We start from the raw sequence: 11430 nt of genomic DNA on the forward strand, positions 1-11430 counted from the left end.
GCAGTGGTACAGATGTTTCATACAAAGACAGAGGAAGTCCATAAAAACTCTGATGCTCTCCTCAAGAGAACTGGCTTTATTTGCACAGAGTGTGGGGAAATTTAAGCACATCGGTGCTCTCAAAACAATGGAGATATTGGTGGTAAAAAATTAAGTCTGGTAGTGCTTTGAAAAGCTAGCTAAAAATTAGACCAACTAGAAGTTTGTAGAGAGAAGCAAAGAGCTAATTGACAAAAACCCTCCTGAGATCAGAACAAACTTCAGAGACTAGGCTCAAATACTACTCTGATCACCAAAAACTTGGCCTTTCTGTATACTGATGCCAAATCCAATCTGGGAGACAATTTTGGGTGAAGTAGAGAAGGATAACTTTATTACTTTGCCAGGCAAAGGAGGACACACCAAGCTTCTGCCTTGAAAAACTATGTGTCCCAACCTGAGAGGATTTGATGAAGGGTTTTATAACAGTGATTCAGAAGTGGGATCTCTGACAAGATTAGGCTGTGTGTAGGGCCTGCACTCCTTTAATCCCGTCTCAAGTGGTCAGGTCTCCTAATCTTGAAGAGCTTCTGTGGTCCCTTTAATCTGGCTTCAGGTGGTTTCTTGGCTTCTCCTCCCTTGATTAGCAACTGTACAGATTTGCCCTTTGGAACTCAGAGAAGGTCATGAAGGCTGGAGTCTTGCCTACAAGAAATGAGGGACAGGAAGTCCTCCTTGCCTGGGAGCCCCACAGGGCCTTACTCTGTTTCACTCCTGCAAAGGGACTTCATTTCTTTGGATCAGACTGTAGAAGCTTCTAGAAAGTGACACCAGATCTTATACAAAGGATCAGGAATCAGGTCCACATTAGATCTCTTAATAGCAATATTCGAAGCCAGAAATCCTCAAAGCAATGCCGTAAAGATGCTGAAGGAAAATTATTTTCAACTGAGAATTATATACCCTTCCAAGTTATCAATACAGTGTGAGAAGAGAATGTAGATATTTTCAGATAGACAAGGTTTGAAAAATTTTATCTCACATGCAAATTTCCTCAGGAAGCTACCGGAGGATGTGCTCCAGCCCACAGAAGGGCATAAACCAAGAAAGAAGAAATAAGGACCCACTACTGAGAATATGGAGGCAAGAAGAATGGAATTTTCTCCAAGAGTCCCAAGTAATCCAGAGAGGATGTCTGTGTGGCTTTCCTTCCCTACCTCGCCCAACTCCCACACTGGCCTTTATAAATGAATGGTGTGGTCTTTGCTGTGAAGAAAAAAAAGAGGAAATAGAATGCAGGAAAAACAGAGATCATTAAGGGAAGAAGCACAGGATGATAGCCGTGGGGCTGATCTAGAGCTATTAGTTCAGATGGAGGCAGGAGAACCAGGGGCTCCAGGAGGGGTGTCTCAGAGTTAAAAAAAATAACGAATTATAGTGAAAATGTGTATCGAGAATCATTTTACAGGACTTTTGCAGGGTGTGGGATGTGTCAAAAGAAAAAAAAAGCAAATGAAAAAATGAGTCAACAATTAATTCTGAAGAAGAAAAGAAGTTTATGAAGCAAGGACAGGTATTTATGAAGAAAGGAAAGGACAGCATATTACTTGGCTTAGCAGTGAGCACCATTTACTGATTGTGACTGTAACCAAGAAATGTGGTGTTATGATATCAAAAGGAGAGGAAAGAGTGTAAGTGAATCTCATCTGTCATGAGAGGAGTGCCAAGAGACAGTATCTAAATTGGACTTCTCTGAGATAGAAATAATAGCAATAAATGCTTTATTTTGTTGTTGTTTTTCAGTTGCCCAGTTGTGTCTGACTCTCTGCGACCCCATGGATTGTTGCATTTCAGGTTTCCCTGTCCTTCACCATCTCCCGGAACCTGCTCAAACTCATGTCCATTAAGTCAGTGATGCCATCCAACCATCTCGTCCTTTGTCATCTTCTTCTCCTCCTGCCTTCAGTCTTTCCCAGCATCAGGGTCTTTTCCAATGAGTCAGTTCTTTGCATCAGGTGGCCAAAGCATTGGAGGTTCAGCCTCAGCATCAGTCCCTCCAGTGGATATTCAGGGTTGATTTCCTTTAGGATTGACTGGTTTCATCTCCTTGCAGAGATTTTTGTCTTCTTCTGATTTTTGTCTCCTAAATAACTGAGTGAGTTGAAGTAGTCACTTCAAAAGAGCAGGATGGAGTGACATAGGAGAGTGCTGTCTTTGTTCTAACACTTTAGCACAGTTTGACTCTGCAAACATTTTTTGCACATGAGTTTGGGAAGATAAAAATTAACTGAAAGACAGATGAAAAGAAACCATGATAACAGTAAGGGCCTTCCCTTTTGAGATGCTCCCATCCTCTGAATTCTCCTTTTTTTAAAACAGCAATTGGGGAACTTCCCTGGCGGTCCAGTGGTTAAGAATCTGCCTTCCAATGCAGGGAACTTGGTTCAATCCCCAGTCGGGGAGGTAAGCTCACGCATCACAACTACTGAGCCCTCGTGCTGGAGAGCCTGCATGCTGCAAGGAAAGATCCCACATGCCACAGCTGCAACTAAGGCCCGATACAGCCAAAAAAAAAAAAAAGATACATAATCTATGCAAAGAAAAAACTGAGCAAACAACCCCACCCATCTTTTCAGCATCTCATAAAGTGCATCCTCACCCTGCAAGGCAGGTATTGATAAGGGCTCTTGTGAGGGTCAAAAGGGATGGTGTTTCGTAAAGCATGAAGTTGGCATATGGTTTAGATTGTGGTTATCAGGCAGGACAGAAATAAATATCCCCATGTTGTACACAGGAAAACAGAGACCCTCCCCTCCACCCCAAACTTCCCACAACTTACCTGGCTCTGAGCCGCACCTGGAGAGAAATTAATGTGAGGGCCCTTGATGTCATCAAGGCTCAGTTCTCATTCTGACAGTGCTCTGAGCACTGACCTTGGTCGTAGACTGATCCCTGGTGCTGGTTGCAGACTGAGCCCCCATCGCTGGCCACTAACTCCCTTAGTAACGTTCACAACCAAACCTAAGTTGGGCTTGGCCGAGAAGAATGGATGGCTGGGTTCCACTCCTCTCCAGTGCTGTCTCAGGGGCAGAGTTGGTGCAGCTGTGGCCTGGCTAAACTCTCTGGCATGGTTTCCCTTCATCCTGGACTAGATTCAAAGCCACTGCCTGTGCCCAGTCCATTTCTGTCCCCTCCCACTGGTCCTCCTTGTGGGGGATGGTGGGGCCCATGGTACACTCTGAGCAGAGATTGCCTGTGATGAGTCATCCTTGCTCACAACAAGGGAGTCTGGCATGAACAGCACTTTTTCTGACTTCTCTGCTGCAAGGGAATAACGTCTCAAATCCATGTGTTCAAGTACAGCCTTGAACTGGCTGTTTCCCACCCTGGACTCTTCAGTCCAATCCATTACCAGGGAAGCATTTCTCCAACATGATTTCCAGGAGTTCCCGGAACACTGGCTTGTTGTAGCTGCTTCTCTACATGTAGTGACCGGCACCTTCTCTGAGCATCCTCTACGGTCAGATGGGAAGCAAGGCTGACTTCAAACCCTCTCATCTCTTATCAGTCCCAGGAGAGGTGAAAGGTCAGGAAAGGGGCAGTGGCAGATGCTGGGCCTGGGAAAGTTGGAGGGTGGGTGGGGAGACAAAGGGGATGGGTGGAGGGCAGGCACAGGATCATGGTTTTGATAAACTTGATTTACTACTGGGTCACAAATGTCAGGGCAGTCAGGAAGCTGAAAGACTTCCTCTCCTGCCCCAGTGTCAGACAGATGGAAAAATGAGGTCCCTGGCAGAGGAATGTTCCCAAGATCCCACAATGACTTGGGATCAGATTAGGGGCCCAAAGGGTGGATTCTTTATGCTGAGGATCAGCCTTGGGCAGACGGCACAGATTCCACAGCCCCTGAAGCCAGAATAGGACTCTTGAAGAAGGCCCTGGGGAGACAGAGGAAAGGCTCCAGGGAAGAAAGACCTTCCTAATGATCTGAATTGTCAGCTCTGGGACCTCTGGTTGGAGGGGACATAGGGTCACAGTTTCACATCACCAGATGCATGGCAAGATGCAGGCTGGACCATACTGTGGGAATGTGCCCACAGTGAGGGGAGCTTGCTTGCTCTCTTGGCCATGTTTCTCTTTGTGGGACTGAAACCAAGTTGTGTTCCTCACAATCCTAGGGTTCCTTTGCTTGACCTAAGGGTCTGCTCTCCTTTCTGAGCCCTCAAGATGCAGAACAGCTCCCATGAGCAGCCCCAGAGCTCTGCAGCTGCCTCTGACTGGCCACCAGGCCCTGGAGACATAAGAGGCACCTGGACCCACAGTTAGGGTGTGTATTTGAGGAAGACAGTTGGGAGAGGGCCCCCTCGGGGGGTGTTTCTTCCAGGAACAGATTAGGTCAGAGGAAATCACGGGAGGTAGGTGTCCCTCCTCCAAACCAAGGGTCTGCGCTGCAGCTTTCGCGTGGTGAGAGGCGCTTAGGCCCTTGCCTCGGTGCTCTTAGCCAGGGCCTCCCAGATTCTGCCTGCCTGTGCTTCGGGGCCTCTGCTGGCTGCATCCCCCTGGGGCCGGCCTTCCTGCACTTTCATTGCTTACTTGTCTCTCTGCCACTGGGCTGGCAGCTCTTTGAAAGCCAAGTATTGCAGGGTGGGTTCTCCGGGAAGCAGACTGGCTCAAAGTATAGCATGCTGGATGCTCTTCAGGGAGCGCTCTGGAGATTGATGAGTGTAGAAGGGAGGGGAAGAGGCAGCGAGGGGCAGAGGGAGAAGCTGAGCTGTTCTGCAGGCTCCACCCAGCCCGGGCTCCTCACTGGGAGCTTGGCGTGGAGCGGCCCCGCACAGTCCCACACTGAGCTGAAATAGCTGGGCCTTTGCACCCCAGCTAGATCAGTCTTTGGATACAGATCGCCCAGAGAAGGGCATGGCCCAGGGTAAAGCAAGTATCTGCAGCTGAAGCAATCCCTGGACTATAGCTGACAGCTATAGTCCTCCTGCCCTGGGCCCCCAACACCAAGTCCTTCCCTGAAAGGAAATGTGGGCATCACATCTCAGTGTCTACTGCCCTGTGTTCTTGTGGGCTTTTGAGAAATGCTAGCTGAAGGAATGATAGATTAATTTGAAAGAAGCCCCTGAAACATTTTGGCCTTATTCTCCCCATCTATGAAATGGATATATCTTTGACACTCATGCTATAAAAGGCAAAGCTCGTCATAAACCCCAAGCTCGTCTCATGGAAGGCTGCAGCCTCCCTTCCGTTCTCTCTCCTTTGACACCCCAAGGTTGGGTCTAGGGCCCTGAGGGGTGGAGTGGGTAGTGGAGGGTAGGTGGGGTGGGCTTGGCAGTTTGTGGTTGCAGTTTTAGGGGAAACCACAGCTGCCTCTGGTTCAGGGCGGTCTGTGAGGCCCAGGGAAGGGGAGGTTCATATGCAGGGCAGGCCTTGGGCACTGAGTCACCACCCAGAGGAAAACCACAGCTTCAAGAGCCCCAAGGCCCAAGGCAGGGTGGCAGATGAGCTGGGCGAGTGCCAGGTCTCAGGAGCGGGGATTTGGACAGCCTCCTTACTCCTAGGGCCAGCCCTGTTCCAGCTTGCAGGGCAGCACCTACCATATGCCATGATAAAGGCAGGCTGAGTCACACATTTCTATGAAACAGGACAGACCAAGAACAGAGTGACCCTGAAAAAGAACCATTTCTCTCTAGTCTCCAGCTCCCCACTCTCTGGGGAAATGGGGGCAATTCTTGAATTTGAGAAAATTCTTCTAAGATATCTGAAGATTCAAAGACTTCAACATTGCTTATATATAAATTTACCATCATCTTTAGGCTTCCCAAGTGGCTCAGTGGTTAAGAATCTGCCTGTCAATTCAGGAGCCACAGGAGACTTGGGTTTGATCCCTGGGTTGGGAAGATCTCCTGGAAAACGAAATGGCAACCCACTCCAATGTTCTTGCCTGGAAAATCCCATGGACAGAGGAGCCTGGCGGACTGCGAAGAGTCAGACATGACTGAGCAACTGAGCTCACATGTACCATCATCACTGTGGCCTAGAGAGGCTGCTTCACACTGCATTCAAGTACTGATACCTCAGTAACTGTGAAATGTCTGTTTTTTTTCTCTTTCTTCTTTGTAGGAAAATGAAATATTCTGGACTCTCATCTTGTGTGATGAAAGCTAAAACAAGCAAATGAACAAAGATAGTGTTTCCAGACCGATTTTATACCTTCTTGAAAGATACCTAATGCTTCTGACAGAGCAATAAGAAAATTGAAAGATGGTAGAATAGCAATGAATCATATCACCATTGAATTGCCTTCCAGGCAATTCCATCATTCTCTTGTTTTCTTATTACTTTAGTCTCTGTTTTTAAAAAGCACGATTGAGAATAATTAATGAGTGATGATGAAAAATAGTTCCTAAGAGGATGAAATAGCAAAATGTTTTAAGATCTAGGATATATTTTGAATTTACAAAGGATCCAATGGATCAATACAGTAATTGATATATTTTGGACTTATAAAGAATCCAGTGGATCGTTTTGGTAATTGTAAGAGAGAACAAGCTTTATTCTATTAAAAAATAATTGAAATCTCTCTTTGGTTTTTGGAAGACCCCTGTGAAAGGATAAAAGTCATAAAATAATCAATTCTTATTAATAGTTAAAGCTGCTCAGAAAAGGAGCTTAAAAATTAAAATTCAGTCTGAGTGACTTTGGTGGTATACTAAGAGTTAAAATAAAATTCCCCAAGGGGGATTTAGCTGAAGGTCCACTTTTCCCTATACCCAAATAGGGAGGAATAAGCAGAGACTGTGAATTTGACATAAAATGAGACCCTATGCAAATGACAAATGACATGCAAAAAGATGCAAATAAATGAAGACAGTAGTGAGGGCCCTAGTGCTCTGGGTAGACATGGAATACTGACTTCCTCTGGTTGGATGGTTGTTCTAAGAAAGCTGCCCCATCCTCCTCCTAGGGTCTTCCACATGGCCCCTCTGGCTGAGAAACTTAGGCCCAAAGACTATTCTTGCTTTCCTGTTCCCTCTTCCAGTCATTTGCAGAGACCCCTGTGGCCCATTGGGAGCCATTAAGACTTGGATTCCAGGCTCCCGCCACTTCCTTGCCACTCTGCTGTCCCTGCTGTGTGCGCCCTGGGGCTGGAATATGGCACTGGATTCAGTGCACTATGGAGTCAGGACAACAGGGCTTGGTGGATAATTCTATGGCACCTCCTGATCCTTCAAGGTCTGTCCACTTCTCTTACACAGCCCCCATCCCCACCCCCATGCCATATGTTCAACTTTTCTCTTCCTCACAATAGTATAAACAACAATAGTTTGCAGGGACTAGACATCAGGCAAAACAAGGTTATGATCTTCGACAGATGGAGGACACACAAAGTGAGCCCCATATTTAACCAACTTTCTTCCTGAGGCCATTTTCCAAACTGAGATGCAGCGAGCTAGACCAAACAGGAGGTGACATCTCAAAAAAAGGTTTTAAAATAAGTAAGGATAATACGTTAAAGAGAATAGAGCAAAAGATGGACAAAATGGGTGAAAGCTTGAGTATTTAAAGAGAAAACTTGAATCTATAAGAACGAAAAAAATTGGTGTTATAGATTGCAAAATATCTGAAATTAAGAACTCACTGAATGGGTCTAACAGGACACTGTATACAGCAGAAGACAAGATTAGTGACCAATCAATAGATATTATCTGGGTTGAAGCATAGGGTGAAAAAGAATTGAGGAATAAACAGAGCTGAGCATAAGAGATATGTAGGACATGCTCAAATATTTGAATAAATAATGACTGAGAATTTCCTAAATATGATGAAAGGCATCAAGCCACAGATTAATGAATATCAATGAGGATTGAGACACTGCCATTTTTGTTGCTCAAATGTGGAGTGAGAGGCTGAGAGTGGGAGACACTATCTGCTTCCATCCTTCACAATCTGGTGTACCAGGCAAAGCTGGCTGAGCAGGCTGAGCAATGTGATGAAATGGTGAAATCAGTGAAGAAAGTAGCAGGGATGGATGTGGAGTTGACAGTTGAAGGAAGAAACCTCCTATCTGTGCATATAAAAATTTGATTAGAACTAGAAGAGCTTCCTGGAGAATAATCAGCAACGAAGAAGAAAACAAGGAAGGAGAAGGCAAACTAAAAATGATTTGGGAATATCGGCAAATGGTTGAGACTGAGCTACAGTTAATCTGTTGTGACATTCTGGGTGTACTGGACAAACACCTCATTCCACCCCTAACATTGGCTGAGTCCAAGCTCTTCTATTATAAAATGAAAGGGGACTACCACAGGTATCTGGCTGAATTTGCCACAAGAAATGACAGGAAGGAGGCTGTGGAGAACAGCTTGATGGCTTATAAAGCTGCTAGTGCTATTGCAATGACAGAACTTGCATCGGCACATCCCATTCACTTAGGTCTTGCTCTCAGTTTTTCCATATTCTACTATGAAATTCTTAATTCCCCTGAGCATACCTGCAGGTTGACAAAAGCAGCTTTTAATGATGCAGTTGCAGAACTGGCCACACTGAGTGAGGAAAGCTATCAGGACGCTACACCTATCACACGGGTGTTAGTGATAATCTGACACTATGGACTTCAGACATGCAGGGTGATGGTGAAGAGCAGAATAAAGAAGCACTGCAGGATGTGGAAGATGATAATCAGTGACACATAAAAGCCAACATGAGAAACCATCTCTGACCACCCCAGACATTCCCATCCCATCTTGGAAATTCCCCCATTATTACTAAGAACCACCAAATCTGACTTTTACATATGGCCTCAGACTTTAGTTCATGCCCTGTTGGTTTTTTTTTTTTTTTTTAATGGTTTTCTGAAGTTCTTAAAGGCAAGAGTGAATTTCTGTGGATTTTACTGGTCCCAGCTTTTAGGATCTTTAAGAACACTAACAGGACTGCATAGAGGCTTTTTCAGCATTACTGTATTGTCTCCTGCAGATGCAGCAAGATCACCATTAGCAATGGAAATTACATTCAAAAGCTATTAGAATTTTATGTGATGCAAGCATCTAAGAGAAAGGTTAATCACACTACTGAGGTGTATGTAGTATCATTTTCCCTTTTTCTAATTCTTTAAATTGAGTTTTAAACCAATGTTTAAAATTAATTGGATCTTAGCTTGAGGTGGTTAAAGGTTGTTTGGGGAGTTTTTTGTAATGGTTTTGCTATTAAAAACTGTTTCTGTTGAAATGTTGAAAAGCACGATGCTCGTAACAGTTTAACAGTTGTGGCTGCTCATTCTTGCCCACTTTTACTCTTCCTCTGAAGCAGGTTAGCATTGAAGGTGTTATGGAAAAGCCAGAATGCATGTTCAATTCTTTGTTTCTTCTCCTTCCTTCTCCCACTGGGTCCCAGCGCTTCCCTCCTTTGCTCCCTCAGCCTCTTTATTCAGTATGTGTAGCTTGAAGCTAATTTGTACTACTGGATATATGACTTGAGCCATAGATACAGGATCTGTATTGTTCTTACTGAAAAACAGCATAGATTAACATTAAACTGAAATAAAAGAAACCCAAATAAAACAAACCTAATTTTAAATAAAACAAACAAAGCTAAACCTAAATAAAACAAACTCCAAATATTATAAGTATAAAGAAAACTATACCTAGGCCCATAAAAAATCTTAAAAACAACCATATTTTTAAAAATTAATTTGTTTTTCGCTACACTGGGTCCTCACTGAGGCACATTAGCTCTTTGTTAAAGTGATCATATTTTTAAAGAGTGAGAGTTAGTAACCAGTTAACAATACATTTGATGGCTAACTATGGAAGTCAGAAGACAATGAAATGACATCTTTAAAGTGCTAAAGAAAAAACCCTACCAATCTAGAATTCTATGCCCAGAAAAATATCCTTCAGAAATGAAGGGGAAATAAATGTGTTCAAAATTTTGTCAAGTGGACAAAAATTCAAAGAAATTGGTTTGTCACTAGTACACATTGGCAATACAGGAAATTTTTATGGGAATTCTTCAGGATGAAGGAAAATGATCCCTGAGTGAACTGCAGGAAGGAATAAAGGCATAGCAAAAGATTAAAATGAATATAATTATAAATGAATATTTACTAAAATAACAATAGGGAATTCCCTGGCAGTCCCATAGTTAGGACTCCACATTCTCACTTGCCAAGGGCCAAGATTCAATCCCTGGTCAGAGAACTAAGATTCCACACTCACATGGTCAATAAATTAACCAATTAATTAAAGAAAAACCCAACTTAAAGCTAACAATAATATCATAAAAATTTTTTAAAGTTTTTATTGGAGATGATTTACTTTGTTGTACAGCAGAAATGAACACAGCATTGTAAAGCAGTTAATCTCTACCCCCTATTCAACTGCTCTAGGTCATCACAGAGCACCACGCCAAGCTCCCTATGCTGTATAGCGGCTTCCCACTAGCTATCTATTTTACATACGGTAGTGCATATGTCTCATAAGATTTTTAACATAAAAGTAAATCCATGTCAGTATATAAAAATACAAATATATATTTAAATATATAAATAAAATTACACACACAAACACACACAAACACACACACACACACACACACACACACACACACACAGGCTTCCCTGGTGGCTCAGATGGTAAAGAATCTGTCTGCAATGCAGGAGACCTGGGTTCAGTCCCTGGGTTGAGAAGATCCCCTGGAGAAGGGAATGGTTACCCACTCCAATATTCTGGCCTGGAGAATTCCATGGACAGAGGAGCCTGGCAAGCTAGAGATCCATGGGATCTCAAAGAGTCAGACATGACTGAGCGACTTTCACAACACAGCCTAAATTTGGAGGCTTCCCTTGTGGCTGAAATGGTAAAGAGTCCACTTGCTTGCAATGCAGGAGACCCGGCTTCAATCCTTGGGTCAGGAAGATCCCCTGGAGGTGGGCATGGCAATCCATTCCAGTATTCTTGCATGGAGAATCCCATGGACAGAGTGTGTGTACATATATATATATATATATATATACATATCAGCACCAAAGATGGGAGTTAGCTCTTCTAAGGTATTTGCATTAAGTACTAACTGTGAAAGGACTAATTTATAGTAAACTGACATAATCTCTAGGATGACCACTAATATCATAATAAAATAAAAAGCAATTAAAAAGCTAGGAGTAGAGCAAAATGAAATAATAAAAAATTTTAAAAAGTTGATTAACTCAAAGGAAAGTGAAAAAGGAGGACTAAAAGTACAAAGGATAAATAGAAAGCAAATAGCAAGGTAAATCCAACTGTGCCAGTAGTTATAATTAATGTGAATAGTATAAATATGTCAATTACAAGACAAAGATTATCAGACTAAATAAAAACCAAAATCTAACCCTGCTGTTTATAAAAAGCTCACTTTAAATAGAAAGACACAGGAAGGTGAAAGCTAAAGGCTACAAAGTGATGTCAT

General features: G+C 43.3%; 1 protein-coding gene and 1 pseudogene across 3 annotated transcripts in view; both read left to right on the forward strand.

The window, feature by feature from the left end:
- PPCDC (phosphopantothenoylcysteine decarboxylase) overlaps positions 1-1781 on the forward strand; it is a 39143-nt gene extending 37362 nt beyond the window's left edge. For 2 of the 3 annotated variants that reach the window (XR_006273579.1, XR_006273581.1), the window contains one exon: positions 1038-1781. The gene's annotated coding sequence lies outside the window, so the exon portion shown is untranslated. The remainder of the gene's footprint in view (positions 1-1037) is intronic. The other variant, XR_006273580.1, reaches the window with a different exon arrangement.
- Positions 1782-7357: 5576 nt separating this feature from the next.
- LOC122454932 lies at positions 7358-9627 on the forward strand (annotated as a pseudogene).
- Positions 9628-11430: the final 1803 nt, after the last annotated feature.

The sequence above is a fragment of the Cervus canadensis genome, chromosome 17, assembly GCF_019320065.1.
Source record: "Cervus canadensis isolate Bull #8, Minnesota chromosome 17, ASM1932006v1, whole genome shotgun sequence".
Classification (NCBI taxonomy): Eukaryota; Metazoa; Chordata; class Mammalia; order Artiodactyla; family Cervidae; genus Cervus; species Cervus canadensis.